Genomic DNA, 14,065 nt, shown 5'->3' on the forward strand with positions numbered 1-14,065 from the left:
ATTCATTTGGGAAAGCAAAAAACCCAGGGTAGGGAAAACTATTCTCAACAATAAAAGAACTTCTGGGGGAATCACCATCCCTGACCTCAAGCTATATTACAGAACAGTAGTGTTAAGAACTGCATGGCATTTCTACAGGGACTGGAAGGTAGATCAATGGAATAGAATTAAAGACCCAGAAATGAACCCACACACCTATGGTTACTTGATCTTTGACCAAGTAGCTGAAACCATTCAGTGGAAAAAAAGATAGCATTTTAAACAAATGGTGCTTGTTCAACTTGTGATCAGTATGTAGAAGAGTGCAAATTGACCCATTCTTATCCCCTTGTACAAAGCTCAAGTCCAAGTGGATCAAAGACCTCCACATAAAACCAGATACACTGAAACTAATAGAAGAGAAAGTGGGGAAGAGCCTCAAACACATAGGCACAGGGGAAATTTTCCCAAACAGAACACCAATGGCTGATGCTCTAAAATCAAGAATTGGCAAGTGGGATCTCATATATTTGTGAAGCTTCTGTAAAGCAAAGAACACTGCCAGGAGGACAAAAATACAACAGATTGGGCAAAAATCTTTACTAATCCTTCATCTGATAGTGGGCTAATATGTACAAAGAACTCAAGAAGTTAGACTCCAGAAAAATCAAATAATCCTATAATGGGGGACAGAACTAAACAAAGAATTCTCAACTGAGGAATATTGAATGGATGAGAAGCACCTAAGGAAGTGTTTTACATCTTTAGTCATCAGGGAAATGCAAATCAAAATAACCCTGAGATACAACTTCACGCCAGTCAGAATGGCTAAGATCAAAATCTCAGGTGAAAGTATTTGCTGGGGAGGATGTGGAGAAATAGGAACACTCCTCCTTTGTTGGTGGGATTTCAAGCTGGTACAACCACTCTGGAAATCAGTCTAGCTGTTTCTCAGAAAATTGGAAATACGGAACCAGCTGTACCACTCTCTTGGCATACACCCAAAAGATGCTCCAACATATAACAAAGACACATGCTTCACTATGTTCATAGCAGCCTTATTTATAATAGCTAGAAGCTGGAAAGAACCCAAATGTTCCTCAACAGAGGAATGAATACAGAAAATATGGTACATTTATACAATGGAGTACTACTCATCTATTAAAAACAATGACTACATGAAATTCTTAGGCAAATGGATGGAATTAGAAAATATCATCCTTCTGAGAGGGATACTGCAAAAGTGGAGGCTAGATCATAAATAAAACCATACTGTTCAATGCAAGGCCTTGACTGTAATGTTTGGGATGGACCTTCTCACTCAATGAGGGTATCACTTTGGATAGGACTGGAGACAAAGAAAAGATAAAATACATTCCCAGCTTCCTTGTGGTGTTCAAGTTTCTAGTGTCAACTATGTGGAAGAAAATGAAAATTTGCCAAATAACTAAATAAATATTTATGTACAGCTACAAAAAAATATCCTGAGTGTGGTAACCCAGTCACAAAAGAACACAAATGATATGTACTCACTGATAAGTGGATATTAGTCCAAGTGCTTGGAATACCTAAGAAAAAAATCATGGATCATATGAAACCCAAGAGGGAAGACAAAAATGTGGATGCATCATTCCTTCTTAGAAGAGAGAACAAAATACTAATGGGAGGAAATATAGGGACAAAGGCTGGAGGAGGAAGTGAAGAAAAGGTCATCCTGAGACTGCCCCACCTGGGGATCCATCCTATATGCTGCCACCAAACCAGTCACTTTTGCTGATGCCAGAAGTACTTGCTGACAGGAGCCCCATATGGTTGTCTCCTGAGAGGTTCTCCCAGAGCCCTGCTGATGATTATGAAGATGGTTTCAGCTAACAATTGGACTGAACAAGGAGACCCCAGTGGAGGAGTACACATGGAGGCACCCATAACTCCATCCACATATGTGGCAGAGGATGGCATTATCCAGCATCAATAGACAGGAAAGTCCTTGGTGCTATGAAGGCTGGTTTCCCCAATTTAGGATAATGCTGGGGCATTGAGGTTGGATTGGGTGGGTGGAAATACGAACATTCTCATAGAAGCAGGGGAAGGGAGAGAGGGTATGTCAGATGGGGGAACGGGGTGACATTTGAAATGCAAATACATAAAACATCTAAGAAAAGTAATTTTATTTAAAAAAAGAGGGGAAAAAGGGGCTGGAAAAAATTTCCAAGCAAATTGTCCCAAGAAACAAGCTGGAGTAGCCATTCTAATATAGAATAAAATTGACTTTCTAACAAAATTCATTAAAAAAAAGGTAAGGAAGAATACTTCATACTCATCAAAGGAAAATTCTACCAAGATGACCTCTCAATTCTGAATGCCTATGCTCCGAATGCAAAGGTACTCACATTCATAAAAGAAACTTTACTAAAGCTCAAAGCATACATCGTACCACACATAATAATAGTAGGAGACTTCAACACCCCACTCTCATCAATGGACAGATCATGGAAATAGAAAATAAACAGAGACATAGTGAAACTAACAGAAGTTATGAACCAAATGGATTTAACAGATATCTACAGAACAAAAGAATATACCTTCTTCTTAGCACTCATGGTACTTTCTCCAAAATTGACCATACGATTAGTCAGAAAATAGGCCAAGAAGATTGAAATAATCCCATATCAATCACCATGGACTAAGGCTGGTCTTCAATAACAAGAAAAAAACAGAAAGCCCACATACATATGGAAGCTGAATAACTCTCTACTCAATGATAACTTGATCAAGAAAGAAGTAAAGAAAGAAATCAAAGACCTTTTAGAATTTAATGAAAATGAAGGCACAAAACTCCCAAACTTATGGGATACAATGAAAGCAGTGCTAAGAGGAAAACCTATAGCTCTGAGTGCCTCTGAAAAAAAAAGAAAAAAAGAAAAAAGAGAAAAAGAAAAAGAACTGGGGAGAGAATACACTAATAGCTTGGTAGCACACCTGAAAACTCTACAACAAAAAGGAGGAAATAAACTCAAGGAGTGTAGAAGGCAAGAAATAATCAAACTCAGGGCTGAAATCAACCAAGTAGAAACAAAAGAAACTATACAAAGAATCAACAAAACCAGGAGTTGGTTCTTTGAGCAAAAGAATACTTTGACAATATATGATACACATAAGCACTCTATTTATATTATCAAAAATAGTGACACTGAATATCAATTTATATATGTTATAATTTTAAATTTTGGCAACTCTGGAGTATGCTGTCATAATTCAGTCCATATATATAAATTAGAAAAACCAAGAAGGAGTAGTAACCTATAGTTTTTAAAGAAGAAGCATTATGTCATTAGTGAATATAGTCCATGAAACTTACATAAAGGTATAGTGGAAAAAAAAGGTATATAAAGTAGAATAAGGCAAAACATCTAAAAGAAGAAGAAGAAGAAAGGATAGTCACTTGTGATATACATGATAGAATCACAAGAGGTATTCCATTTTATATGCCTATTAAACAACAAAATATTTGAAATAGTAAAAAACAAATACTCTGAGCTAGAAATTGTAGATGAGTGAGAACATGAAGCATTTGTCTCTCTGCATCTTGGTTACCTCACTCAACATAATATTTTCTAGTTCCATCCATTTTTCTTTTCTGAAAAAGTCATGAGTACATTTTTTTTACGGCTGAATAATATTTCCACTCTTCAGTTGGGGACAGTTAGTTGTTTTCATTTCCTAGCTATTGTGACTAGAGCAGTAATGGATATTGTAAAATAAACTATGGCGAGCAAGTGAAGTAGGAGAATGAGTCCTTTGAGCATAAACCAAGGAGTGGTATGGCTGGGTCATATGGTAAATTTAATTTTACTTTCTGAGGATTATACATACTAAGTTCTAGAGTGGCTGTAGAAATTTGTACTCCTACTAATTGTATTAGAGTTTCCCCTCCCCACATTCTCTCCAGCATTTGTTGCCAGTTGCTTTGTTAATGACCTTGAACTTCTGAGCCGACTACTCTAGAGTGATGATGTTATAGGTGTATACTGCCACACCTTGGTTATGAAGTGCTGATGTCTGAACCTTGTAAATGTTAGATTAGTACTCTACAACTTAATTCTATCCAGTCCAGTTCTATGTCTCTTCATAATACTCAAACTGTTCCATTTCCTTTACTCTCCCATCTGTCCACTACATACTTACACATTGTGGGGGTTCCTGCTGAAGGTTGGCCTCACAGCTGGCAACCTCTTGCAATTGGGCAAGCAGGTATCTACAGCCTGCTTGTTGCATGTGCCAGAAGGCTGGTCTTTGTGTGGCATGGTGGTCGCAGATCCCCATTGTCCTTCTTGCAACTACATTTTATGGCATCTTCAGCAATAGGGTCTTAACAAATTCTGGTGGGTGTTCAAGTAGAAAACTAAGATCCTATATTGATTTGAGGGCCTCTGAAGCTTCCCTGAACAACACCTTTTTAGGGAGCTATCAAACACCAGGCACTGGGCTTCTTGTTTTTATCTCACCACTTCTAGGAAAAACATTAAAGGAGTAGCTGAGAACTTACATCTGTCCACAAGTTCATAAAACTCCATTTCTTACTGATGACCTATAGGCTACTGGTGGATTCTGGGAGAATGAAATCCCTTATCTTAATTGGTGTACTCACTGGCTATAATTAATCAATCCAATGTCAAACGAATAGTCCTGATTAAACCCGGAAGTGCATAAAATAAATATTAGAAAGAGATTAGTGGAGAAGAGAGAGGGTGAACAGTGAACTGAGGGAGATAAGAGAGGATGAGAATAGGGTAATCATAATACATTTATATGTGTATAATACATACATACATCAATTATATACATAGATAAAACAATCTATGGATCATTTTTTCTGTTTATGGCATGAACATGTTTATGAAAGTAAACCAGTTTGAACCATGACTGAAGAGATTTTCTCCTTACTCCAAGAGGAAACTGAGATATGATTTACTTAAGAGATTTGACCAGAAATGGTAATGTTCTCAATAAAAACTCTGCAGAATTTTGTAATCCTGTTCTTCAGGCTATTTCTTAATACTTTCTCCTGTCTGTTGTATCCTATCTTCTTTTAGAGCTGAGTGTTAGCCTTCCAGTTCTTAGTGAGGCCACAGCACAGCATCATGACTCTGTCTGCTGCCTTCACTACTGTCTTCTACTATTGTGTAGCCAGTAGTAGACTCACTTCAGTGTGACTGGAGCATAGGAGAGCAAAGGTCAATAATACAACACTGCTATGAGAGTCACCTGAATGTCCTGATAAAGAATTAGTTTTTATTTGAAGAGTGTTGAATAATCAATGTACCAAACTTTTATTCTCTAATCTCTACACATGTGCAACACATATCACCACCAAAAAAGGTTTTTTAAAAAACTGCTTAAAAAACATACTAAATGCTTAATGTATTTTACTACATCATAATTATAATTTCTGTTTTACAATACATTGGAACAATAACTTATTTCTGTCCTTTCAGCTTTAAGGAAAATAAAAGACAGAAAGAAACAATGAACTAAGAAAAAGATCGAAGGTTTATTGATAAATAAAGATGTTCTTGGTTATATTCTTAAAAGTTTAAGACAACTAAAGTTGACAAAGGAGATACAAATTAGAAAGGAAGAAGTCAAAGTATCACTATTCACAGATGACATGATAGTATACATAAGTGATACCAAAAGTTTTATCAAAGAACTCTTACAACTGGTAAGCACCTTCAGCAAAGTGGCTGGATACAAAATCAACTAAAAATAAACAAACAGATGATAATGGACTGAACTTCTGAAACTGTATGCTAGCCCCAATTAAATGTTGTCCTTATAAGAGTTGCCTTGGTCATGGTGTCGGTCCTTCATCAGATGTAAGGTTGGTGATGATCTTTTCCCAGTCTGTAGGCTATTGTTTTGTCCTATTGATGGTATTCTAGCCTTCTGAAAGCTTTTCTGTTTCATGAAGTCTCATTTATTAATTGTTGATCTTAGTGCCTGAGCTTTTGGGCTTCTCTTCAGGAAGAGTTGTCTTATATTTTAGGTACAACTTCCAAGTACTGATCTGAATGGAGAGAATGGGCAGCTTTGTCTTATCCCTGATTTAGTGAAATTGCTTTAAGTTTCTCTCCATTTAATTTGATGTGCACTGTTGGCTTTCTATAACTTGATTTAATTATGTTTAGGTATGTACCTTGAATCCCTACTCTCTCAAGTACTTTTAACATGAAAGGGTGTTAAATTTTGTCAAGGGCCTTTTCAGCATCAAATGAAATGAGCATGTGATTATTTTCTTTCAGTTTGTTTATATGGTGGATTACATTGATGGATTTCCCTATACTGAACCATCCCTGCATCTGTGGGATGAAGCTTACTGGCTCATTGTGGATGGCCTTTTTGATGTGTTCTTGTAGGCTTTAACTACAGTTTCCCTCTCTTGAAGACTGCTTTCCTGCTCCTTCAGACTTATCCATATCAGATCATAGGAATGGGCCTCCTAGCAATGTGAGGCATCAAGCAGTATTTGGCTTCTGTATGTATACAATGTGGTGCTTTGTATGTTAATCAGAGTTCTCTAAATAAAGATAGAATTTGATAGAATTTAGTTTGGAGTCAAATTTATATTGGGCTATTTCTGTCCTTCTGAATAGCTATTTATTACCTGCCTCTGCCTGTTACTTAACATTACTGTGAGTTTTAGGCAAGTTCATTTATGGCGAAAAATCTGAAGAGTCCAATAGAATATCAAAATATCTTCAAGGTAATAGACTTTGTTTAAAACCTGGATAGTAGTCTTTAAGCTCAAAGACTACTATCAGCATTCTTTCCTTTAGAGAACCTTGTCCTCTTACTAATACTCTTGCTTGCTTGCTTTTGGTCCACCTTAATAAACTTGTACAATTTATTTCTTCCAGACTATAAAGAGACAACCTATAGGTGGTTTTTCACCAACTGTTGGTAGGTTATATTCAGAGAGAAATAGGACATTTGTGTGACCAGAACCAGGGTAAACATTTGTATAACCCTGGATTGGCAGGGTAAGAAATTCCATGGATGTTTCTAGGATTTTAGTGTAATGGTGTGCTAGTGTTCACTTGGGAGATGTCCAAGACTATTTTCTGATCCCCGGGGACAGACAGATAACTGAATGTCTAGGAAAGATCAAAGAAAAATACTGGTCCTGCTTAGATACTTGCCATAGAATTAAGAAAATTCAAGCAGAATTTTCAGCGTGTTGGAAGATTCATGGAGGGATCACTTCAAATATTTTCTTATTCTTTAGCCTAAAAGAAGACCTGAATGTTGAAGGCAGGGCTTTCACTATTTTTTTCCTGTGGCCTTTAGTTTGCAGGGAAATTTTGAATGCATTAAATCTGTAATTTAAAATCCATATGAACCCACGAAGGTAGTCATCATGTTGACAAGGGAGTAGTTGAGTAGTTAACTTGTAGAAAGGAACAGAACTGGAAAGGAGAAGGGAGGGGGTAAAAGGAGAGGACATGGTACTCAGTGAGACACACCGAGCTGGGCAGGCTTAATGTGTACTGTCTTCTCCAGTGGGCTGAAATCTGTCCTTCCAAGTATCAGATTATTGCTTCTGCCCATGAATGGGTCTGGGTGGCCTGCCACAGTGCTTAGGAAGAACATTCCTCTGACCACAGGTCCTAGTTTTTTCTGAACAGAACCTGTACCATAAGAGCAGTGACATGAGCTCTTTATTTCCTGTCCTCTTCTCTCCAAACAATCCCAGAAATGAAATAATCAAATTGCACTTCTGAGTCTAGACCCACCCAGCAAGTGTGCAAGCAGCCAAGATCCTGGAAGTGCCAGCTCCGGATACATTCTGCCACTGTAGAGGGAATGGAGCCAACTCTGAGCTGCTTTCATTGGAAGAGTGTGTCTGGTAAACTGGTGGAGAGAAAGTGTCTGTCTGCCAGCATGCCGTTTAGTCATGTTTTCTAAAATTGGTACCTCCTAGAGATGAAATGAAGCAAAGTGCTCTGTGTCCAAGAGCCAAGAAGCTCACTTTCATAAAAGACCTGTGATTTGTGAGGCTACCAACTTCAGTAGTTCCCCATGATGCTTCCAGACACAATTGGTTTATGTTGTTCCTACAACAATAACAAACATTAAAAATACCTATTTCCTAGGAATTCAGATGTAAGATCCAGATGTTCTGTACAGAATGATGAAGAAAATGTTCCTGTGGTTATGACTTGGGAATGAGCTCTTACTAAATACTAGGTTTCCTTCATTGATTAAGGAGGGATGGATAGAGTATACACACTCCATGTGGATTCATTCATGCCTGCAGGTGAGCATCTTGACAGCCCTTACCTGGCACACTAAAAGTTTATAGTGGATCAAGTTTTGTGCAAATGTTCTCTGTAAGAACATTTCTGCTTCACTGAGAAGATGAAGTATTAACTGATTTGACTACCAATAATGAGCCTGAAGAAAAGGAGATCCTAAAATTATATCAGTAATCAGAGTTGAAGAAAGTTTTGTCTGTGAAGAAGAGTAGAACCATATACATAAGAAATTGAATGTAATCACTTCTCGGCCTTTTGGCTAAGATCAAGTGTAGGAATTGACTTTATTTCTTGGGGTATGTGTATTACATATTTGGAGTACTTAATTTTGATCTACCCATCGCCTCTGACCACTGTGGTACATTATACATTATAGTTTGCATGCCCATGTTGGGTTTCTTGATGTTTGTTGATGCTCTAAAAAGGAGAATCTGTACATCTGTACAAACAGCCGTGAAATTGTTGGGGCCTACCATCTCAGGGGCAGTAACACACACAGTGGGGAAGACCTGCCACAGTCATCAAGAACATAATCCAAATTATCCTGAAAGGAATGAAATATTCCATTAGAAAGTACTAAGTGACATAGAACTAGGGCTATAACAAATGAATCACATCCAACTGCATTAATAATTATCATAAATATGAATGGACCATAGCCTAAGTTAAAGAAAACAGAGTGACACTATGAAGGTCAAAATAAATGTAAGTATATAGGTTATATTGTGAGCACAACTGGATTCAAAGACGCAAGTAGAGAGGCAAAGATTAAAACAGAGATGAAGGGACACCCATTCAGAGCCTGCCCCACATGTGGCCCATACATATACAGCCACCCAATTAGACAAGATGGATGAAGCAAAGAAGTGCAGACCGACAGGAGCCGGATGTAGCTCGCTCCTGAGAGACACAGCCAGAATACAGCAAATACAGAGGCTAATGCCAGCAGCAAACCACTGAACTGAGAATAGGACCCCGTTGAAGGAATCAGAGAAAGAACTGGAAGAGCTTGAAGGGGCTCGAGACCCCATATATGTACAACAATGCAAGCAACCAGAGCTTCCAGGGACTAAGCCACTACCTAAAGACTATACATGGACTGACCCTGGACTCTGACCTCATAGGGTAGCAATGAATATCCTAGTAAGAGCACCAGTGGAAGGGAAGCCCTGGGTCCCATAAGACTGAACCCCAGTGAACTAGACTGTTGGGGAGGGGGCAATGGGGGGAGGGGGGGGGGAACACCCAAAGGGAGGGGGGGGGGGAGGGATTAGGGGGATGTTTGCCTGGAAACCGGGAAAAGGGAATAACACTCGAAATGTATATAAGAAATATTCAAGTTAATAAAAAAAAAAAAAGAAATGTTTTTAAAAAAATGTAAAATGATGATAAATATATCTTAGGTAATCAACAGTCATAAAGAATATGAAGTCACTAAGAAATGAGATAAAGTTTAAAACAAAAATAATATTGTTAGAGATAGAATATTTTTTAATAATAAAGGAGTAGCCTCACCAAAGTTATAACATACACGTGAACAGTCTGAGAATCCTTGGAAAGATGAATAACATTTATGTTATCAAAGGCACATTGATGACAAGGCCTTTAAGAAACCTGGAAGAGAGGACTAAGACACTACCCAAAGACTATACTTGGACTGACCCTGGGCTCCAACTGCATAGGTAGCAATGAATAGCCTAGTAAGAGCACCAGTGGAAGGGGAAGCCCTTGGTCCTGCCAAGACTGAACCCCCAGTGAACGTGATTGGGGGGGGAGGGTGATAATGGTGGGAGGATGGGGAGGGGAACACCCATAGAGAGGGGGAGGGGAGGGGTTAGGGGATGTTGGCCTGGAAACTGGGAAGGGGAATAACAATCGAAAAGTAAATAAGAACTACTCAAGTTAATAAAGATGGAAAAAAAAATGAAACCTGGAAGAGAAGCTGATAAGCTGCAGCTCCTGGAAATAAAACAATATAAGAAGAGAAGAGGGAATCTTACTCATGCCACCTTGTTCTTGTGACAAGAAAAACCCTCTCCTATAACTATTTCTCCCAGAGTGAAAAGTAAACATGCAATGAGGTCCTGTATTCCCAGCTGCATGACCTGAATGTTTCTGTGCTCAACATTTCCATGTTGGAACCTAACCTCCAGTGTGATACATGATAGGGTTGAGAGTTGGAGCTTTGGGAAGTGATCAGATTCTTATTTGGTTTCATTAAATTACATTCTTACAGCATTGCTGATCTTAAACTTTGGGCATGCAAATAGATGGAAATGTCACTAATAAACAAAATGAGATTTGTACCCATCACATTTGTGCTTGTAAAGTTAAAAAGTTTTGAAATATTCAATATTGGGGTGACTAAAGACACAATAATGATATAATACACTTCTGACATAGACTGTCAGAAGTCTGTCATAGACTGGCTTTGCATGCCAGGTGTCTACAATTACTCAGCACAGTGGTCTCTGCTGTACCTGTAACTTTTTGACCTATTTCTTTGTAAATATGCTTTGCCCCTTTCTAGTTGGATGATTATTCTTGCAAAATTATACTATGTGTCCTATTTCATTGGGAAATAGACTATGAACCACTCAGTTATTTATGTATATATATATATTTATTATTTTCTTTACCATTTAAACAAATGACTTTTAAAAATTATATATACTTTGTGATACCTACACTAACATACTCCAAATCTAGAATTTTATGTCCTTCTCTAGGATCTAGCCTGGTGAGTATTCCCACCAGTACTTGCTTTTCCACCCAATGTACACGAATCATCTGGCTACCCATGCCTTACAGTTCCCTACCTCTAGACTTGTGCTAATCCAGTGGCTCAATTTTGTCCCACAACCTCCACCTGTGCCATAGCCAACACCACAACTTACTCATAGGACCATTTGTGCCACATCCTCAATTCTATATTCATTCATCTCATGTTCCCTTCTAGAATCTAGCCTAGTGAGTTCCCTTTCATAAATCTACCAGATTTAGCCTGGGTTGTACTACCAGTGTACCAACCTAGTTTGGCCTTCTCTGCCTTCACTGCATAGGAACTCTAGGCTTGGGCCAATATGCATTTTACGTATCTAGCATACCACAAGATTCTCCCACATCATATGCAATGTTTCAGCTCAGACTTATTTACTATCATACTTCCAGCTTGCAACAGGAAGCAAATCCTGTATACCAATCCACTTTCCTCTGTCCACATGACTATTTCACCCAAGAAAATTCCAATCTATAAACCCAACCTGCTTCTATATCCTCTCTTTTTCTCAACTGTGCTCCATTGATAATAAACTTAAAATTAACAAAAGAAGTCTACATGTCTGTGTCTCACCTCAGGATTACCAAAAAATATAAAAGAGCAAGTCAGCCTCTTTTCTTTAAAACCTATCAGTTGAATGAATTGTTTGCCCTACATGTGATGGACAATGGCACTATGCGGAGTTGTGGTCTTGTTGGAATAGGTGGGGCCTTGTTGAATGAAGTGTGTCCCTGTGGAGATAGGCAATGAGACCCTCCTCCTAAACACATAAGAGCCAGTCTTCTTCTAGTAGTCTTCAGATGAAGACGTAAACTCTCAGCTCCTCTCAGCTCCTCCTGCACCATGTCTGCCTTTATGCTGCCATGCTTCTTCTGCCTTGATGATAATGGACTGAACCTCTGAACTTGTAAGCCAGCCCCAATGAATTATCATCCTTATAAGAGTTTTCTTGGTCATAGTATCTGTTTATAGCCGCAAAACTCTAACTAAGACATGTTATAAGGACCAAAGTGCAATGTCCACTGAGAGATGGCCACAGTGTTATGGGCATGGTTGGAGGACCACTGGGTGATGTTCATTGTATAATGGCTGTGATGTGCTGGATACTCTGATGGCCACTGTGTCATGTATGTCAGTGTATGAAGGTTATTGGGTAATAGTAACTTCCTGATGGCCACTGTGTGATAATAATTCTGTGATAGCCACTATGCTGGCCCCTGTGTGTGGCCTTTAAGTTAAGAAAGTTCTCATTACAGTTTCTATTGCACCATGCCCATATCACAGTGGTCACCTTCCAAGAACCAGCCTCAGCTTGGAGAGGGGTTCTGAGAGAAGGGTTGTCTAGGAGTGGCAAAACAAATGACTTATAGTCAAATTGTGGGTCCAAGCTGATGGCTTATGTTCTGCTCAAGACAGCTTTCCAGATTGTTCTCTTTCTGTGCTTTGCTCAAAGCAGATGTTTCCTGATATTCTATAAACTCAGTGGATAGCTCATCACTTGTATGCCAAAAATCCCAGTCATTTATTTATGTATCAGTTCAGTCATTACAGAATATCAAGCTCAAAGATGAAGTAGGGAATTTAGACAAGAAGGAAGGGATATGAAAAAGCAAAATCACATGACAAGAACACACAGGAAATATAGAGCACTATGAAAAACAAAATTGTAGATCTATAGTCATACCTGGGGGAAAAGAATCCCAAGTTAGTAGCATAGACCAGATCTTCGACAATTATAGCAGAAAACTTCCCCGAACTAAAGAAACACATCCAATACAAATACAAGAAGCACCAAGACTAGACAAGAAAGTTCTCATGACATATCATAGTTAAAACATTAAGAATATATAACAAAAAATGAATTGAGAGCTTCAAAAGAAGAAAATATAAGTCACATATAAACAAAAATACAACAGAACAACAGATTTCTCAGTGGAAACTTTGAAAACCATCAATGAACTCCAAATCTTAAAAGACCAAACTAAATAATATATCCAAAAAAATCATCTGCTATGATTGAAGGTAAGCCAAAAATTTTCTAACACATAAGCAACCTAAAAGAATTATAACCAACAAACCAAACTTAAGGAAAATACAGGAAGCACTGTCTCTCAGGCTAAAGAGAAGAATGATAATAGCAGAGAGACTGTGAAAAGAAATGTAAAGCCATACTTATTAAACACAAAATACCACTGAGAATAATCAAGTTTAACCAAAAGACATTACTGTTCTAAACACAGTGAGTGAGAGAACTAAGACCCAGAAAGACAAACATCATAAATCATCTTTTTTTTTTTTTTTATTAACTTGAGTATTTCTTATATACATTTCGAGTGTTATTCCCTTTCCCGGTTTCTGGGCAAACATCCCCCTCCCCCCTCCCCTTCCTTATGGGTGTTCCCCTCCCAACCCTCCCCTCATTGCCGCCCTCCCCCCCCAGTCTAGTTCATTGGGGGTTCAGTCTTAGCAGGACCCAGGGCTTCCCCTTCCACTGGTGCTCTTACTAGGATATTCATTGCTACCTATGAGGTCAGAGTTCAGGGTCAGTCCATGTATAGTCTTTAGGTAGTGGCTTAGTCCCTGGAAGCTCTGGTTGCTTGGCATTTTGTACATATGGGGTCTCGAGCCCCTTCAAGCTCTTCAGTTCTTTCTCTGATTGTTCAACAGGGGGTCCTATTCTCAGTTCAGTGGTTTGCTGCTGGCATTCGCCTCTGTATTTGCTGTATTCTGGCTGTGTCTCTCAGGAGCGAAGCTACATCCGGCTCCTGTCAGTCTGCACTTCTTTGCTTCATCCATCTTGTCTAATTGGGTGGCTGTATATGTATGGGCCACACATAAATCATCTCTTAATAGAGGTTTTTGGCTTTTAATCTTCAGGTGTGAATACATAACCTGTAGTAGCTAATGAAACAAGGAAAGTATGAAAGGACCATTGCCAGGATCGTAAGGACAATAGAGAAGGGAATAGCAGGGTACTAGTAATCTGATAAGT

The 14,065-nt window shown here is 38.6% G+C and overlaps 1 pseudogene; it reads left to right on the forward strand.

Annotated features, from left to right (window-relative positions):
* The first annotated feature begins 8,533 nt into the window (after window positions 1-8,533).
* On the forward strand, window positions 8,534-8,661 carry LOC116899735 (annotated as a pseudogene).
* Window positions 8,662-14,065: the final 5,404 nt, after the last annotated feature.

The sequence above is a fragment of the Rattus rattus genome, chromosome 4 (assembly GCF_011064425.1).
Source record: "Rattus rattus isolate New Zealand chromosome 4, Rrattus_CSIRO_v1, whole genome shotgun sequence".
Lineage (NCBI taxonomy): Eukaryota > Metazoa > Chordata > Mammalia > Rodentia > Muridae > Rattus > Rattus rattus.